This window comes from Rana temporaria, chromosome 10, assembly GCF_905171775.1.
Source record: "Rana temporaria chromosome 10, aRanTem1.1, whole genome shotgun sequence".
In the NCBI taxonomy this organism is placed as follows: Eukaryota; Metazoa; Chordata; class Amphibia; order Anura; family Ranidae; genus Rana; species Rana temporaria.
The window spans coordinates 83253082-83266390 of NC_053498.1; the positions used below are offsets into that span (position 1 = coordinate 83253082).

A 13309-nucleotide genomic window follows, 5' to 3' on the forward strand; every position below is an offset into this window, starting at 1 on the left:
TTTCTTTGTCTGTACCAAGGCCAAACATTCCAGGGTATGTAAACTTTTTATCAGGGCCATTTGGGTTATTTCTGTTAGTTTTTTGGATCCTTTTTAAATTATAATAACAGAAATAACCCAAATGGCCCTGATAAAAAGTTTACATATCCTGTAATGTATATGTAGTACTTTATCCCATGTTTCTAAGTGCTTACTAATCCTAGTTATAAGGTCTGACCTGCTACCCTTTCCCTCCTGCCACAACCGATCCAACAACGACTATGAAGGAGATGGCTGGTTCATTGCTGCAGTTTGTATTGGCAATGAGCACTTTCCCAAGACAAGCGACGGAAAGAGGAATGAAGAGGGAAGGGTATTGTGGCAGCCTCTGCATTCCTCTTGCCGTTGCTTATCTGGGGGGGGGGGGGGGGGGGGCAGGTCAGACTACTTAACTTAGGTTAGGAAGTACTTTGTGTAATTTTGCAAAGTACTACATGTAATCTTTGGGCTGCCTTAGTCCTGTGGAGAGATTTAGATCCATAGTTGAGCTGTTTAGCTGACTGGTGTCCTCCCTTAAAGCGGAACTTCACCCTAAAGGGGAAGTTCTGCGTTATACCCCCCTCCTAGTTTAATTTTTTTTTTAGGGGGGGGGGGGTGTGGTACCTGGTTATGACAGGTACCCACTCCCAATTCTGGTCGGATCACCGCTTTTGTCCACCGGAAGTTCTCTTCCCACCTCCTGTCCCGCGAAGCCTGATGCCGCGTACACACGGTCGTTTTTCGGCATGAAAAGAAACGAAAAAAAATTCATCATTAAAAACGATGTTGCCCACACACCATCGTTTTTTAAAAATTATGAACAAAGTGCAGTGACGTACAACACGTACGACGGCACTCTGAAGGGGAAGTTCTATTCGCCTTGGGGCTGCTTTTAGCTGATTCCTTGTTAGTAAAAGACCATTCACGCTTTTTTTGTCTGTTACAGCGTGATGAATGTGCTTACTCCATTTTGAATGGTAGTTTTACCAGAACGAGCGCTCCCGTCTCATAACTCGCTTCTGGGCATGCGCGGGTTTAAAACGTTTTAGCCCACAGACGATAATTTTTTACAACCTGAAAAACGACGTTGAAAAATGCAGCATTTTCAAAAAAAAAATTTTGTCATTTTTCAGAAGCTGAAAAACTATGTGAAGCCCACACACGATCATTTTAAATGACGTGTTTTTTAAAGCGTCTTTTTTTTTTTTTTTTTTTTTTTTTCATGCCGAAAAACGACCGTGTGTACGCGGCATTAGACCGAAGACTGTGTGACCATTCTTCACAAAGCGCAGCCCCTCAGTAAACCTGCAGGTGTCGGGGACCCGAAGACCAGCAAAGAACTGGTTCAGGTGAGCACAGCGCTGGACCCCGGGACAGGCGTCTTTTTAATAGAAGTCAGCAGCTACAGTATTTGCAGTGTTCTTTTCCAAACAGCTTGAACTGTTGTACTGTGTTGCTTTTTTGGGGATTTTTTTTGGTTTTACTTCCTCTTGCAACGAACATGAAAGTGGAAAATGTATTCATGCTGAACAACTGTTACACTCGATGTGTTCTGCCCAGCCTCCCACTCACGGTACAGCTAAAATTAGACTCTGAAATATTTTCATGTTGCTTATGTTACAGACTATTGACGGGTTCACCAGTAGGATCAACAATATGAATTAAAGCTCAACTCCGGGGAACTGAACAGTACATCTGGGGTGCCAAGGTTCGCCATCACTGCCCTAGACAATGTGATTTAGGTCCATTTATTTTTGTGCTACGCAATTCATATACACTTACTGCAGGGGTTGACAAATTTGCTTGGAATCTAGGAGCCAGCTAAAAAAGTTAGGAGCCACAAAACGCGCCCCGTCCCGACGAGCTTGCGCGCAGAAGCGAACACATACGTGAGCAGCGCCCGCATATGTAAACGGTGTTCAAACCACACATGTGAGGTATCGCCGCGATTGGTAGAGCGAGAGCAATAATTCTAGCCCTAGACCTCCTCTGTAACTCAAAACATGCAACCTGTAAAAAATTTTAAATGTCGCCTATGGAGATTTTAAAGGGTAAAAGTTTGTCGCCATTCCACGAGCGGACGTAATTTTGAAGCGTGACATGTTGGGTATCAATTTACTCGGCGTAACATTATCTTTCATAATATTCAAAAAAAATGGGGATAACTTTACTGTTGTCTTATTTTTTAATTAAAAAAAGTGTAATTTTTTCCCAAAAAAGTGCGCTTGTAAGACCGCTGCGCAAATACGGCGTGACAGAAAGTATTGCAACGATCGCCATTTTATTCTCTAGGGTGTTGGGATAAAAAATATATATAATGTTTGGGGGTTCTAATTAGAGGGAAGAAGATGGCAGTGAAAATAGTGAAAAATAGTGAAAAATTACATTAGAATTGCTGTTTAACTTGTAATGCTTAACTTGTAATACCAACAGCCACCACCAGATGGCTCCAGCTTACACATCTGGTGGTAATAACTTGTAATACCAACGGCTCACCACCAGATGGTGCCAGCTCACAAAGCCAAGTCGCCAGGACCCTATTTCTAGTCGCCATGGCGACCTGGCGCCCGGGATTTGTCGAGCCCTGACTTACTGACCACCTTATTAGGTGCACTGTACCAGGTTGGATCCACTTTTTCCTTCAGAGCTGCCTTAAAGGGGTTGTAGAGGTTTAAAACAAACGTGAAAATATCTGCGCTAACTTGAACATAAAGTGGAAAGCTGCTAGCACAACATGCAGATAAGGCAGATAACAATACAATTCAAAAGTGCAGTGCTGTGAAAATTAATTAATAGAATGAAACAATGTCCAGATAAGTATATGCAATCTTCAAAGGTTTCAAAGTGTTGAAAACGAAAGAACCTCCACCGAGATTTCAGTGTGCAGATATAGAAACGCACCACACCCTGTGCAGTCAAACTGCTTACCAGATCAACATCATTATAGGCATGTAGAATTAGATAATGCAGGGATCAATGGCAGTCGCACTCCCTCTAGGAAAGTAAAAAATCCACATATCGCATCAAAGGTGGGAGGACATCCACAACTCAAAAAGATTTAAAGGTGTATATTGCGTTCATCAGCAAAAAAAAGGGGAACCAAGAAATGCAGAGAAGAAACACAATAGTGAAGCCCGTATGTGAAAGCAGCACGCAATTTTATTGTAATGTACTTACAAACATAACGGGTAAACGGGCATCAAATAATGTAAAGGTTCCATAGTAGAGCGTACATGTGTCAGGTCAGCCTTAGGTTTGTTTTTTAATTTCTAAATGGGTTCCTTTAAGCCAGTGCATTGTTGGTTCACTTACCTTTTCCTTTGATTTCCCTTCTAAATGTTTTTTTTTTTCTTTGTCTGAATTTCTCACTTCCTGTTTCTCAGTAAACTTGCCCCCATCATCCAAGCTGTTCAGGCTGGGGGTTAGTCAGCCAGAACAGCTTACTGAGGAGGAACAGGAGTGAGAAATTCAGGCAAAGAAAAAAAAAAAAAAAACATTTAGGCCCGGATTCACAAAGTACTTGCGCCGACGTATCTCGAGATACGCCGCGTAAGTGCATATATGCGCCGTCGTATCTGTGCGCCGTGCCCACAAAACTAGATACGCCTGAAAATAGGCTTCATCCGACCGACGTAACTTGCCTACGCCGGGGTAGAGTGGGCGCATATTTACGCTGGACGTATTTGGCGCTCCCATTGATTTTCTATTCACATATGCAAATGAGAGAGATACGCCGATTCATGAACGTACATGCGCCCGGCGCATGCTATACGCGGTTTGCGTAAGTCGTACGTCCGGCATAAAGTTGTTCCCCATAAAGGAGGTGTAACTCGGCAGCAGACATGCAAAGATCTGCACCAGGGAACTGAATCCGTCGTATTTTACGTCGTTTACGTTGGACGTGAATATGGCTGGGCGTAGGTTACATTCACGCCGTAGGCAGTGATCCGTCGTATCTTAGGCAGTTGTTCCGATGTGATTGTAAGCATGCGCACTGAGATGCGCCCACGGGACCGCGCATGCAAAATTGTGTTACCAAGCAATTAAACAGGTGTATCTATTAAAGTGGCCGGTGAGTGTATATTTACTGATTTGTTACAATAGCTAGAATTACGACTGTTATTGAATATGCTGTGCATTTAGATATGTAGGCAGATTTCTTCATATGAATAGGCCTAAGTCCATAAATAAAGACCCCGTCTGTTCCCCGCTCCCATCCTTGCATATTCTGTTATAAATAAATAAATAAATAAATAAATAAATAAATATATATATATATATATATATATATATATATATATATATATATATATATATATATATATATATATATATATATACACACACACATACACCTGTAGTCAGGCACTGGCCTAACTTATCTGGCCCCCAAACTTTCCAGTTGACCACTGGGATGGCTTAATGCGTTTGGCCAATAGGAGGGCTTTGGGGTTGGAAGAGGTTGGCTAAACCTTGTCTATGGATTCTGTGGTTGATATTTGGATATGGATCAGAGGGGGAGGGTCAACGGTTTAAGCCAGGCAGTGCCCTATGGCATTGCAGGCTGCTGTCAGACCAACACTGAGAGCTTTCCCACAGGAGGCCAGAGGGTAGAGCTCATTTTATCCTTCTACTGCTGCTCCTCCATGTCCAGTCCTGAGACTGAGGATGTTTAGGTGCCCACGTGTGCCCAGGGTGTCTACATTACAAAACTGTATGGACAGAATTGCAGATCTTTTAGCATGTAAACCAGACTAACTGTATTTAGCAGTTTGGCTGACGTTCTACTTGACCTCAAAACCTAATTAAAGTCATGGAAATAGTAATGCAGTTAAATAGACTTTGTATAACAACATCCATTTTTTTTTTTTATAGTCTTGCCTCTCCTTTTCTCTTACAGAAGTTGTGCAGTGTGTTGAAATAGAACTGTGCAGTGTAAAAGGCAGCAGATTTGGACCCAGTGCACTCGGTAATCGTCACTCAGTAAGGCCGGCCATAGACGGTTTGCATCTCGACCAGTTCAGCAGGAGTCTGTACAACTAAGCCCAGATGGGTGGGGCGAAACATGTTGGAGGACATGGCGTGTGGAAGGGTGCAAGACTGAGGCCAACTTGTACATGTTAACCACATAGTCTGGATTAGGTTGAGCGCCAATTTTTTTTATTCCCCCCCCCCAAGTTATGTATGGGCAGGCTGAATGTACTAAATCGATCGACTTGGTGTCAGAAACCATGAATCGGACCGAGACAGAAGTACAGTTAAATCACACGTGTTTAATAATTAAAAAGAAAAAGGAAAACGGAGCAAGCATAGTCAAAACATAGCCAGAGTTCACTAACCGGATCAGGTAGTCGGCCAAGCCAATGTCCAAGAGCCAGGGATAAAGGTAGTAGTACAGCAAGCAGGATCTGTAGCCAGAGGGAATGTAGTCGAGCAGGTCTTCAACAGGAACGCAGGATGAAGTCTCTTGTGATGTTAACACAGGCGAAGGCAAAGAGCAAATGAACTGGAAGGTTTTAAGTAGGCAGAGCTGATGAGCAGGATCATCAACAGGTGGATCACTGTGGAGAGATGGGAGCTGGCAATTAGCTGAAAGCTGAGCTGTCAGCACAGGGAAGGAAGGGCTGAGCCCAGCTCTGACACTTGGGTACAACCAGCCTGACAGATTTTACATGCAATTATCGCTAGCGGCTAGCATAGACAGTAATCAATGTCCAAGCCATTGTATTCTCCCTGACGAGAGAATAGAATGGCAACCTGTGGTTGCAGGAAATACATTCTGTCCGTGTATAGGCTACTTAACAGAATTGGTCTAACACCTCTGCTTCTCTGTAATACAACTCTGTGTGAGGACACCTGCGATGAGAGTGTGGCTGTTACTCAGCTCTATTGATTCAGAGCACTGGCAACTGGGAGCAGCATTTTTACTGAGATAAAATTGTATTTTAAAGAGCACCGATCTCCCTGCATGTTTTTTTTTTAGCTGACAGACGCTTCTCCTCCTCTCCCTCCCGCGACTGTGAACCCAGATATACAGGGAGATCGGTGCTCACAACTGTCCCTCCCACCTCTCCGATCATTCTTGGCTGTTTCCTGTGAGCTCCTCCAGCCCCCCTCTGTGTCCTCCTCCAGCCCCCCTCTGTGTCCTCCTCCTTCGCCCCACCCGTCTCCCGCCTGCTTCTTGGGGGGGATGTGTCGGTGTATGAATGGACAGGAGCCAATTTCTCCTGTCCATTCATCTTCAATGCTGAGAAAGGGACTGGGGGAATCTGTGTCCTCATTCCCTTTCTCTGTCTCAAAGAGGAGATGTCAGGGGTCTGTTTAGACCCCTTATATTTTACCAAAGCCCACCAACAGGGCTGATTAAAAAAAAAATGCAATAAAAAAAAAAAAAAGAAAAAAAAAAAAAACTAAAATAAAAAACTACTGATGCCACTCCTCACTGCCCTACCAAAACTGTCCACTGCCCCAACCCCCCAAAAAGCATTGTAAAAAATGTAAAAACTAATTAAATTGTAAAAAAAATCAATACATAAGAATAAAAAAACTACTAAGGTCTCTTTTCTCTCCCTTTTATTCAAGTTCTCAGTGCCTCAGACCACGCAGTGATGTTCCTTCATACAAGTAATGGATCTTATCTGTAGGTTGTGTAATATCAAACAGTGCAAGTTGTGTGATAGCTGGATTCAGGTAGATGCGCGCATTTTTATGGAGGCGTAGCGTATCGTATTTACGCTACGCTGCCTTAAGTCAGAGAGGCAAGTGCTGTATTCACAAAGCACTTGCCTCCTAAGTTACGGCGGCGTAGCGTAAATGGGGCAGGCGTAATCGCTCCTAATTCAAATGAGGATGAGGGGCATGTTTTATGTAAATGATTGGTGACCCGACGTGATTGACGCCGTCCGTGTACATATCCCAGTGTGCATTGCTCCAAAGTACGCCGCAAGGACGTATTGGTTTCGACGTGAACGCAAATTATGTCCAGCCCCATTCACGGACGACTTGCGCAAACAACGTAAAAAATTTCAAATTTCAACGCGGGAACGACGGCCATACTTGACATTGGCTAGGCCACCTAGGGGGCAGCTTTATCTTTACGCTGGCGTACCTCTTACGAAGACGGCGTATCTTTACTGCGACGGGCAAGCGTACGTTCGTGAATCGGCGTGTCTAGTCATTTACATATTCTACGCCGAACTCAACGGAAGCGCCACCTAGCAGCCAGCGGAAAAATTGCACCCTAAGATACGACGGCGCAGGCCATCGTATCCTAGCTAGGTTGAAGTGTATCTCAGTTTGAGAATACACTTAAACTTACAACGGCTTAGATTCCGAGTTACGACGGCGTATCTACTGATACGCCGGTGTAACCCTACGTGAATCCAGCTATGAGTGTCAATGTACTGCGTTCTATAATCTTGTTACTGGAGATGCAGTCATTAATTTGGACATTCACTAAGCTCCTTAGACTTGTACTTGATTGTCTGACCGACTTGCAAGCCAAGGGCTTTGTTTCAAAAGTTCTCACCTGAAGTATGAACAACAACGAGGCTTATAAAAACCTACATGTGAACCTTAAAGCGGTGGTTCACCCACAGTAACAACATTCTAGCATTAAATTAAGCATTGTAGCGCGAGCTACAGTATGCCTTTATTTTTTATTTTTTGCCCCGTACTCACTGTTTAATCCTATAGTGAAGATTCCGACTCCCCGCGTTCCTATCCAGAGGGAAGATGATTGACGGCCGGCTATGGCACGTCACGCTCCCCGAAGATAGCTGGAGTAGGTCTCGGCTCTTCACGGCGCTATACGGCTCCTGCGCACAGACTATGCGCAGGCGCCGTGAAGAGCCAAGTCCTATTTTGGCTATTTCCGGAGAAGCGTGACGCGCCAGAGCCGGCCGTCAATCATCTTCCCTCTGGATAGGAACGCCCATTCCCGGCGGGGAGTCGGACTCTTCACTATAGGATTGCACAGTGAGTACGGGGCAAAAAAAATAAATAAAGGCATACTGTAGCTCGCGCTATTATGCTTAATTTAATGCTAGGAAAAAAAAAATGTATAGGGTGAACCCCCTCTTTAATAAGCTTTAGGGTCACCATACATGTTACAATTTGACCATACAATCTTCGTGCAACCAACTTTAGATTTACCAAAAGTGTGTAATATGAGGACCTATGTAATCTATCCATACACTTTGTATCCGCCAGGCAGGCATTTGCACTGTATTTGTATGGGAATCTAAAGGAGGTTGTACAATCAGATAGTGTGTGTTTTTGTTTGTTTTTTTGTTTTTTTAAACCCCATGTCATAGGCTGGAAATCTAAACAAAAAAATTAACGATAACAGGTATATACATCTGCCTGGTAAGAGTTGATTTTACTGGAACCTTTTTTTTTTTTTTTTTGGTCATGATTGCGCCATGAAGATTATCTGGCTGGTCCTCGTGAATAGAAGTTTTACAGGCCTCATCTGTTGAGCAACAAGTTGAATGAATAAATAAATACATGACAGGTGTGGTGCTTACATAGGAAATGTTTTAGTTCTTTAAAGGGACCCGGCCTATAATATTATATGCAGCTTGATACTATCATCCCTGGCGTGTGCAGAGCTTTTTACTTTTTTTTTTTTTTTTTTTTTTTTACAGTGCTTTAAAGTACTCATACCCTTGAAATTTTATTGCAGTGTGGTGTGCATTTGTTTTCAGTCAATACTTTGTAGAACCACCTTTCACTCAGGGATCCAGAGGTGCAGGATGCTGTGTAATGTAAAGGGGTTCAGAGGTGCAGGGGGATGTTAATGTAAAGGGGTCCAGGGGTGCTGTGTAATGTAAAGGGGTCCAGAGATGCAGGGTGCTGTGCATTGTAAATGGGTCCAAAGGTGCAGGGTGCTGTATAATGTAAATGGGTCCAGAGGTGCTGTGTAATGTAAAGGGGTCCAGAGGTGCTGTGTAATGTAAAGGGGTTCAGAGGTGCAGCTATGGAGTGGGTGTACACAGTAGTGACAAAGATATATTGAAGGATGCAGGGGGCACAGTGGGGTGTTTTCTCATTTTAACGTGGGGGGGTGCCAGAAATAGGATCCCCCAAATGCTCTAGGTACGCCCCTGCATGTAACCCCCCCTCCTTATATAACAAATAATGAGAGATGTATTTAGTCATATGACCCCCCCCCCTTCTATCGGGTATAATGGGAGATGTATTCAGTCATATGACCCCCCTTCTATTGGGTATAATGGGAGATGTATTCAGTCATATGACCCCCCTTCTATCAGGTATAATGGGAGATGTATTCAGTCATATGACCCCCCTTCTATCGGGTATAATGGGAGATGTATTCAGTCATATGACCCCCCTTCTATTGGGTATAATGGGAGATGTATTCAGTCATATGACCCCCCTTCTATCGGGTATAATGGGAGATGTATTCAGTCATATGACCCCCCTTCTATCGGGTATAATGGGAGATGTATTCAGTCATATGACCCCCTTCTTTTGGGTATAATGGGAGATGTAGTCAGTCATATGACCCCCCTTCTTTTGGGTATAATGGGAGATGTAGTCAGTCATATGACCCCCCCCCCCTTCTATTGGGTATAATGGGAGATGTATTCAGTCATATGACCCCCCCTTCTATTGGGTATAATGGGAGATGTATTCGGTCATATGAGCCTTTAGACCATATATAGTATAAATATGAGTATTATATGACCATCTAAAAATCCTTATATAGAGTTTTTAATTGGAGGATTACCCAGTCATGAACATATAACCAGCTTTCAGCATATTTACTAACACTGACACCATTCAGCATTTGTGACACATTTCTGGTGGTTTGTAGTCAGAAGCTTTGCACCAAATTCAGGAAAAGCCTGCCGTTCATTGTTACTGGTGTGAGCGATAATTCACGTACTTCTGACAAATTCATAAAGAAATCACTTTAGAGCCTAAATAAGACTCTGCCATGGTGAAGTAAGTCGTTGATTGGATCACATTTGTAATTATTGTGTTGACGATTGCATTCCAAACTTCTCCAAATATAACTCATTTCACAGGAGAGATGTTTGCGGCAGTTCTGTCAGAGTTGTAAGACGTACACCACACCGACGCACACATTGCGCTGTTTATCACACTGCCACATTACCTACAACACTCTTTATGTAATCCAGGACTGTATGTAATAACTGTGTGTCAGAGTTTTCATTTCCTCTCTGTGCTGGGAATTCCATCACCTAAATCTCAGCATGCCCGCTTTACCCAGCATGTCATGTAAGGGAATCTTTTTCTGTATTCATGGCAAGAAAGTGAGACTTTTCCCCTTAAAACTACCACATTACTTGGGAAGGCTGACATGCCAGACTGGTTCATGTGGACAGTCATTTATTGTTTGCTCCACATCTGGTTACCAATTTGGTGGCAGCAGAGAAGACTTTTCTTTTAGGTCTCATGTACACTGCTGCTGGTAAACCGACGTTTATGAGCGATTGGGCAGTTTTTTCAACTGCCCCTGAACTCTCCTCTGTTATCTTATCAGTACATGTACACAGGGTCGTTTACAATCATTTCTTTTTTTTTAAAAGTTATTTTTATTGGATTTTATGAGATATAAACATATTACAACATTGCATCCAGTAAAGTCGTATCAATACATAAGGATACATTATAAAACAAAACAACAACCAATGTTAGAATAATGGTTAATTATAAATATGATATAATCACAGAAATTAATTGATTAGACATGAAAGGAAAGAGACATATGGGGGTACGAAAATAAGGGGTGGGTGTAAATGGCGTTCACAGATAAAAACAAGAGTATAAGTGAATAGGAATGGTTTCCTCTATCCAAAATCCCCTTTTTTTTTTTTTTTTGTAATTTTAAAACATTAAGAAAAGTCGAACGAACGAGTTCATTTCAAAACTAGTTGTCCAGTAAAGTTTTGAATTTATCGGATTCTGAAAAATGCGACCAACATGCCCATTTGCTGTGGAAATTTATGGAGGAATCAGAGGATTGATGGATTAGGTCTTCCATGTTCGCAATGTGTTGCACCTTTAGCAGCCAATCAGAAATAGAGGGGGGAGAAGGTTGTAACCACTTAGCGGGGATGCAGAGTCTCGCAGCATTTATGAGGTGAAGGATTATTGAATTCTTGTAGACATAGTTGGGTAAGGATGAGTGATGCAATAAGAATTGTTGGGCAGTATAATCCGGGGCATATGTAGTAATCTCATAAATCAGTTCATGGACTTTTTCCCAAAAAGGTTTAATGACATTACATTCCCACCATAAATGGAGTAATGTTCCGGGAGCAGATTTACAACGCCAGCATAATGCTGATACATTTGGGTTATATTTATTAATAACATGAGGGGTCCTGTACCATCTCGAATACAATTTATATCCGTTTTCTTGTGTCAATACGTTCATAGAGCCCTTATGTAACCTACGGAAGACAGTTTCCCATTGATCTGTTGAAAGTGATATGTTTAATTCCTCTTCCCATTTTAGATTTGCGGTATCTGTTTTTAAATCAAAACTTGCGTACAACAAAGAGTGCAATATTGAAATTAAATGTTTTTGGGGGGAAGTTCCAAGACATATATTTTCAAAAGGAGTCTTTAGTCTTTGCCAATCATAGCAAGGATTAGGTTTGTGTATGAACTGTGTAATAGTTTCAAAGTCATGTTGGGAAATGCCAGTACAAGGGTGATTAGCAGTGAATGATTCATATGTAATAATGGTACCATGCTTGAAGAGTATATTGACCCTCAGCATGTCATCAATATGCGGAGCAGTAGGGACAGTAGTGAGCAAATCTAAATGTATGTCCGGGTTGTGGACTAATGGGGTCATAGGTCCATATACAGAGGAGATATTAAATTTCTTGCAAAGAAACCTAAATATTTTTAAAGTATTGCCAGTGACCGGGTGAGAATTTATTTGTTTTAGGATTTTACGGGGTTGGATCCAAGGCAAGTGTTTCAATGGGAGATAGGGAGTGTAGGAGGATTCTTATGTATTAATCCAGTCTTTAAGGCTAGCATGAAGATGCCAATCAACAATACGGGTCATATGGCATGCCCAGTAATATTTTTGTAAGTCCGGTAATCCTATCCCACCCATTAGTTTGGGGATGATGAGTTTATCCCACTTGATTCTAGGCTGTCTCATATTCCAAATAAATTTCAGACACATTTGCCTAAAGTTCCTGAAAAAAGTTTGTGGGATCTTAATGGGGATCGTTTGTAGCAGATATAAAAACCGTGGGAGAACGTTCATTTTGATTATATCCGCCCTCCCAAACCAAGAGAAAAAACCAGAGCCCCATTTGAGTAGATCTTCTTTGATAGTATTAAACAGGGTTATAAAGTTTTTGTTATATAGATTATTCACGTCAGATGTTAACTTAATTCCAAGGTATGTTAAACAATCCTCCTCCCAACTGAAAGGGAAGTTCTGCTTGCAAAGGGATACCAGAGATACAGGTAAAGAGACATTCAATGCTCTTGATTTGGAAAAATTAATCCTCAGATTAGAGATATTGTGAAACAGGGAAAGATCTTTCAGTAAATTGGGAATTGTAATGATCGGGTTGGACAGGAATAAAAGGATGTCGTCTGCAAATGCTGCTAGTTTGTAGGTCTTGTCTTTAATATTAATACCCACAATATCCGTATTCGTCCTTAATTTACATAAAAAAGGTTCCAAAATAAGCACAAAAATTATTGGAGACAGTGGGCATCCCTGTCTTGTACCATTTGACACAGAGAAAGCCTCCGACAGTACACCATTAACTTTAACTTTGGCCATTGGTGATGAGTACAATAATTGAATAAATTGAAGCAAACGATCTTTTATGCCTAGAGCTTTTAAAGCTGCATGCATGTAATCCCACGCTATCCTGTCGAAGGCTTTCTCTGCGTCAAGGGACAACAAAAATCCTGGTGATTTAGCGTTCTGAAGCCAATTTTGAATTAGAATTGCTTTTGTGGTATTGTCCCTTGCCTCCCTGCCAGGTATAAATCCTACCTGGTCCAGGGAGACAAGACCAGGTAATAGGGGCAGTAAGCGATTGGCGATTATTTTAGCGTACAATTTAATATCTACATTTAGGAGTGAAATAGGTCTATAGTTGGAAACTAGCGTCACATCCTTATCAGGTTTAGGGATTACTGCTATATGGGCTTCTAGTAGATTCTTAGTAATAGTTGGGGGAGCAGGAATAGAGTTGAAAGCCTTTAAAAAATTCGGAATAATTATATCTTGGAAAGTTTTATAATAATTAAC

The 13309-nt window shown here is 42.0% G+C and overlaps 1 protein-coding gene across 2 annotated transcripts in view; it reads left to right on the top strand.

Moving 5' to 3' along the window:
* Positions 1–13309, top strand: part of LOC120915260 (C-Jun-amino-terminal kinase-interacting protein 4-like) — a 187797-nt gene that overhangs the window by 26715 nt on the left and 147773 nt on the right. The window lies entirely within an intron of this gene.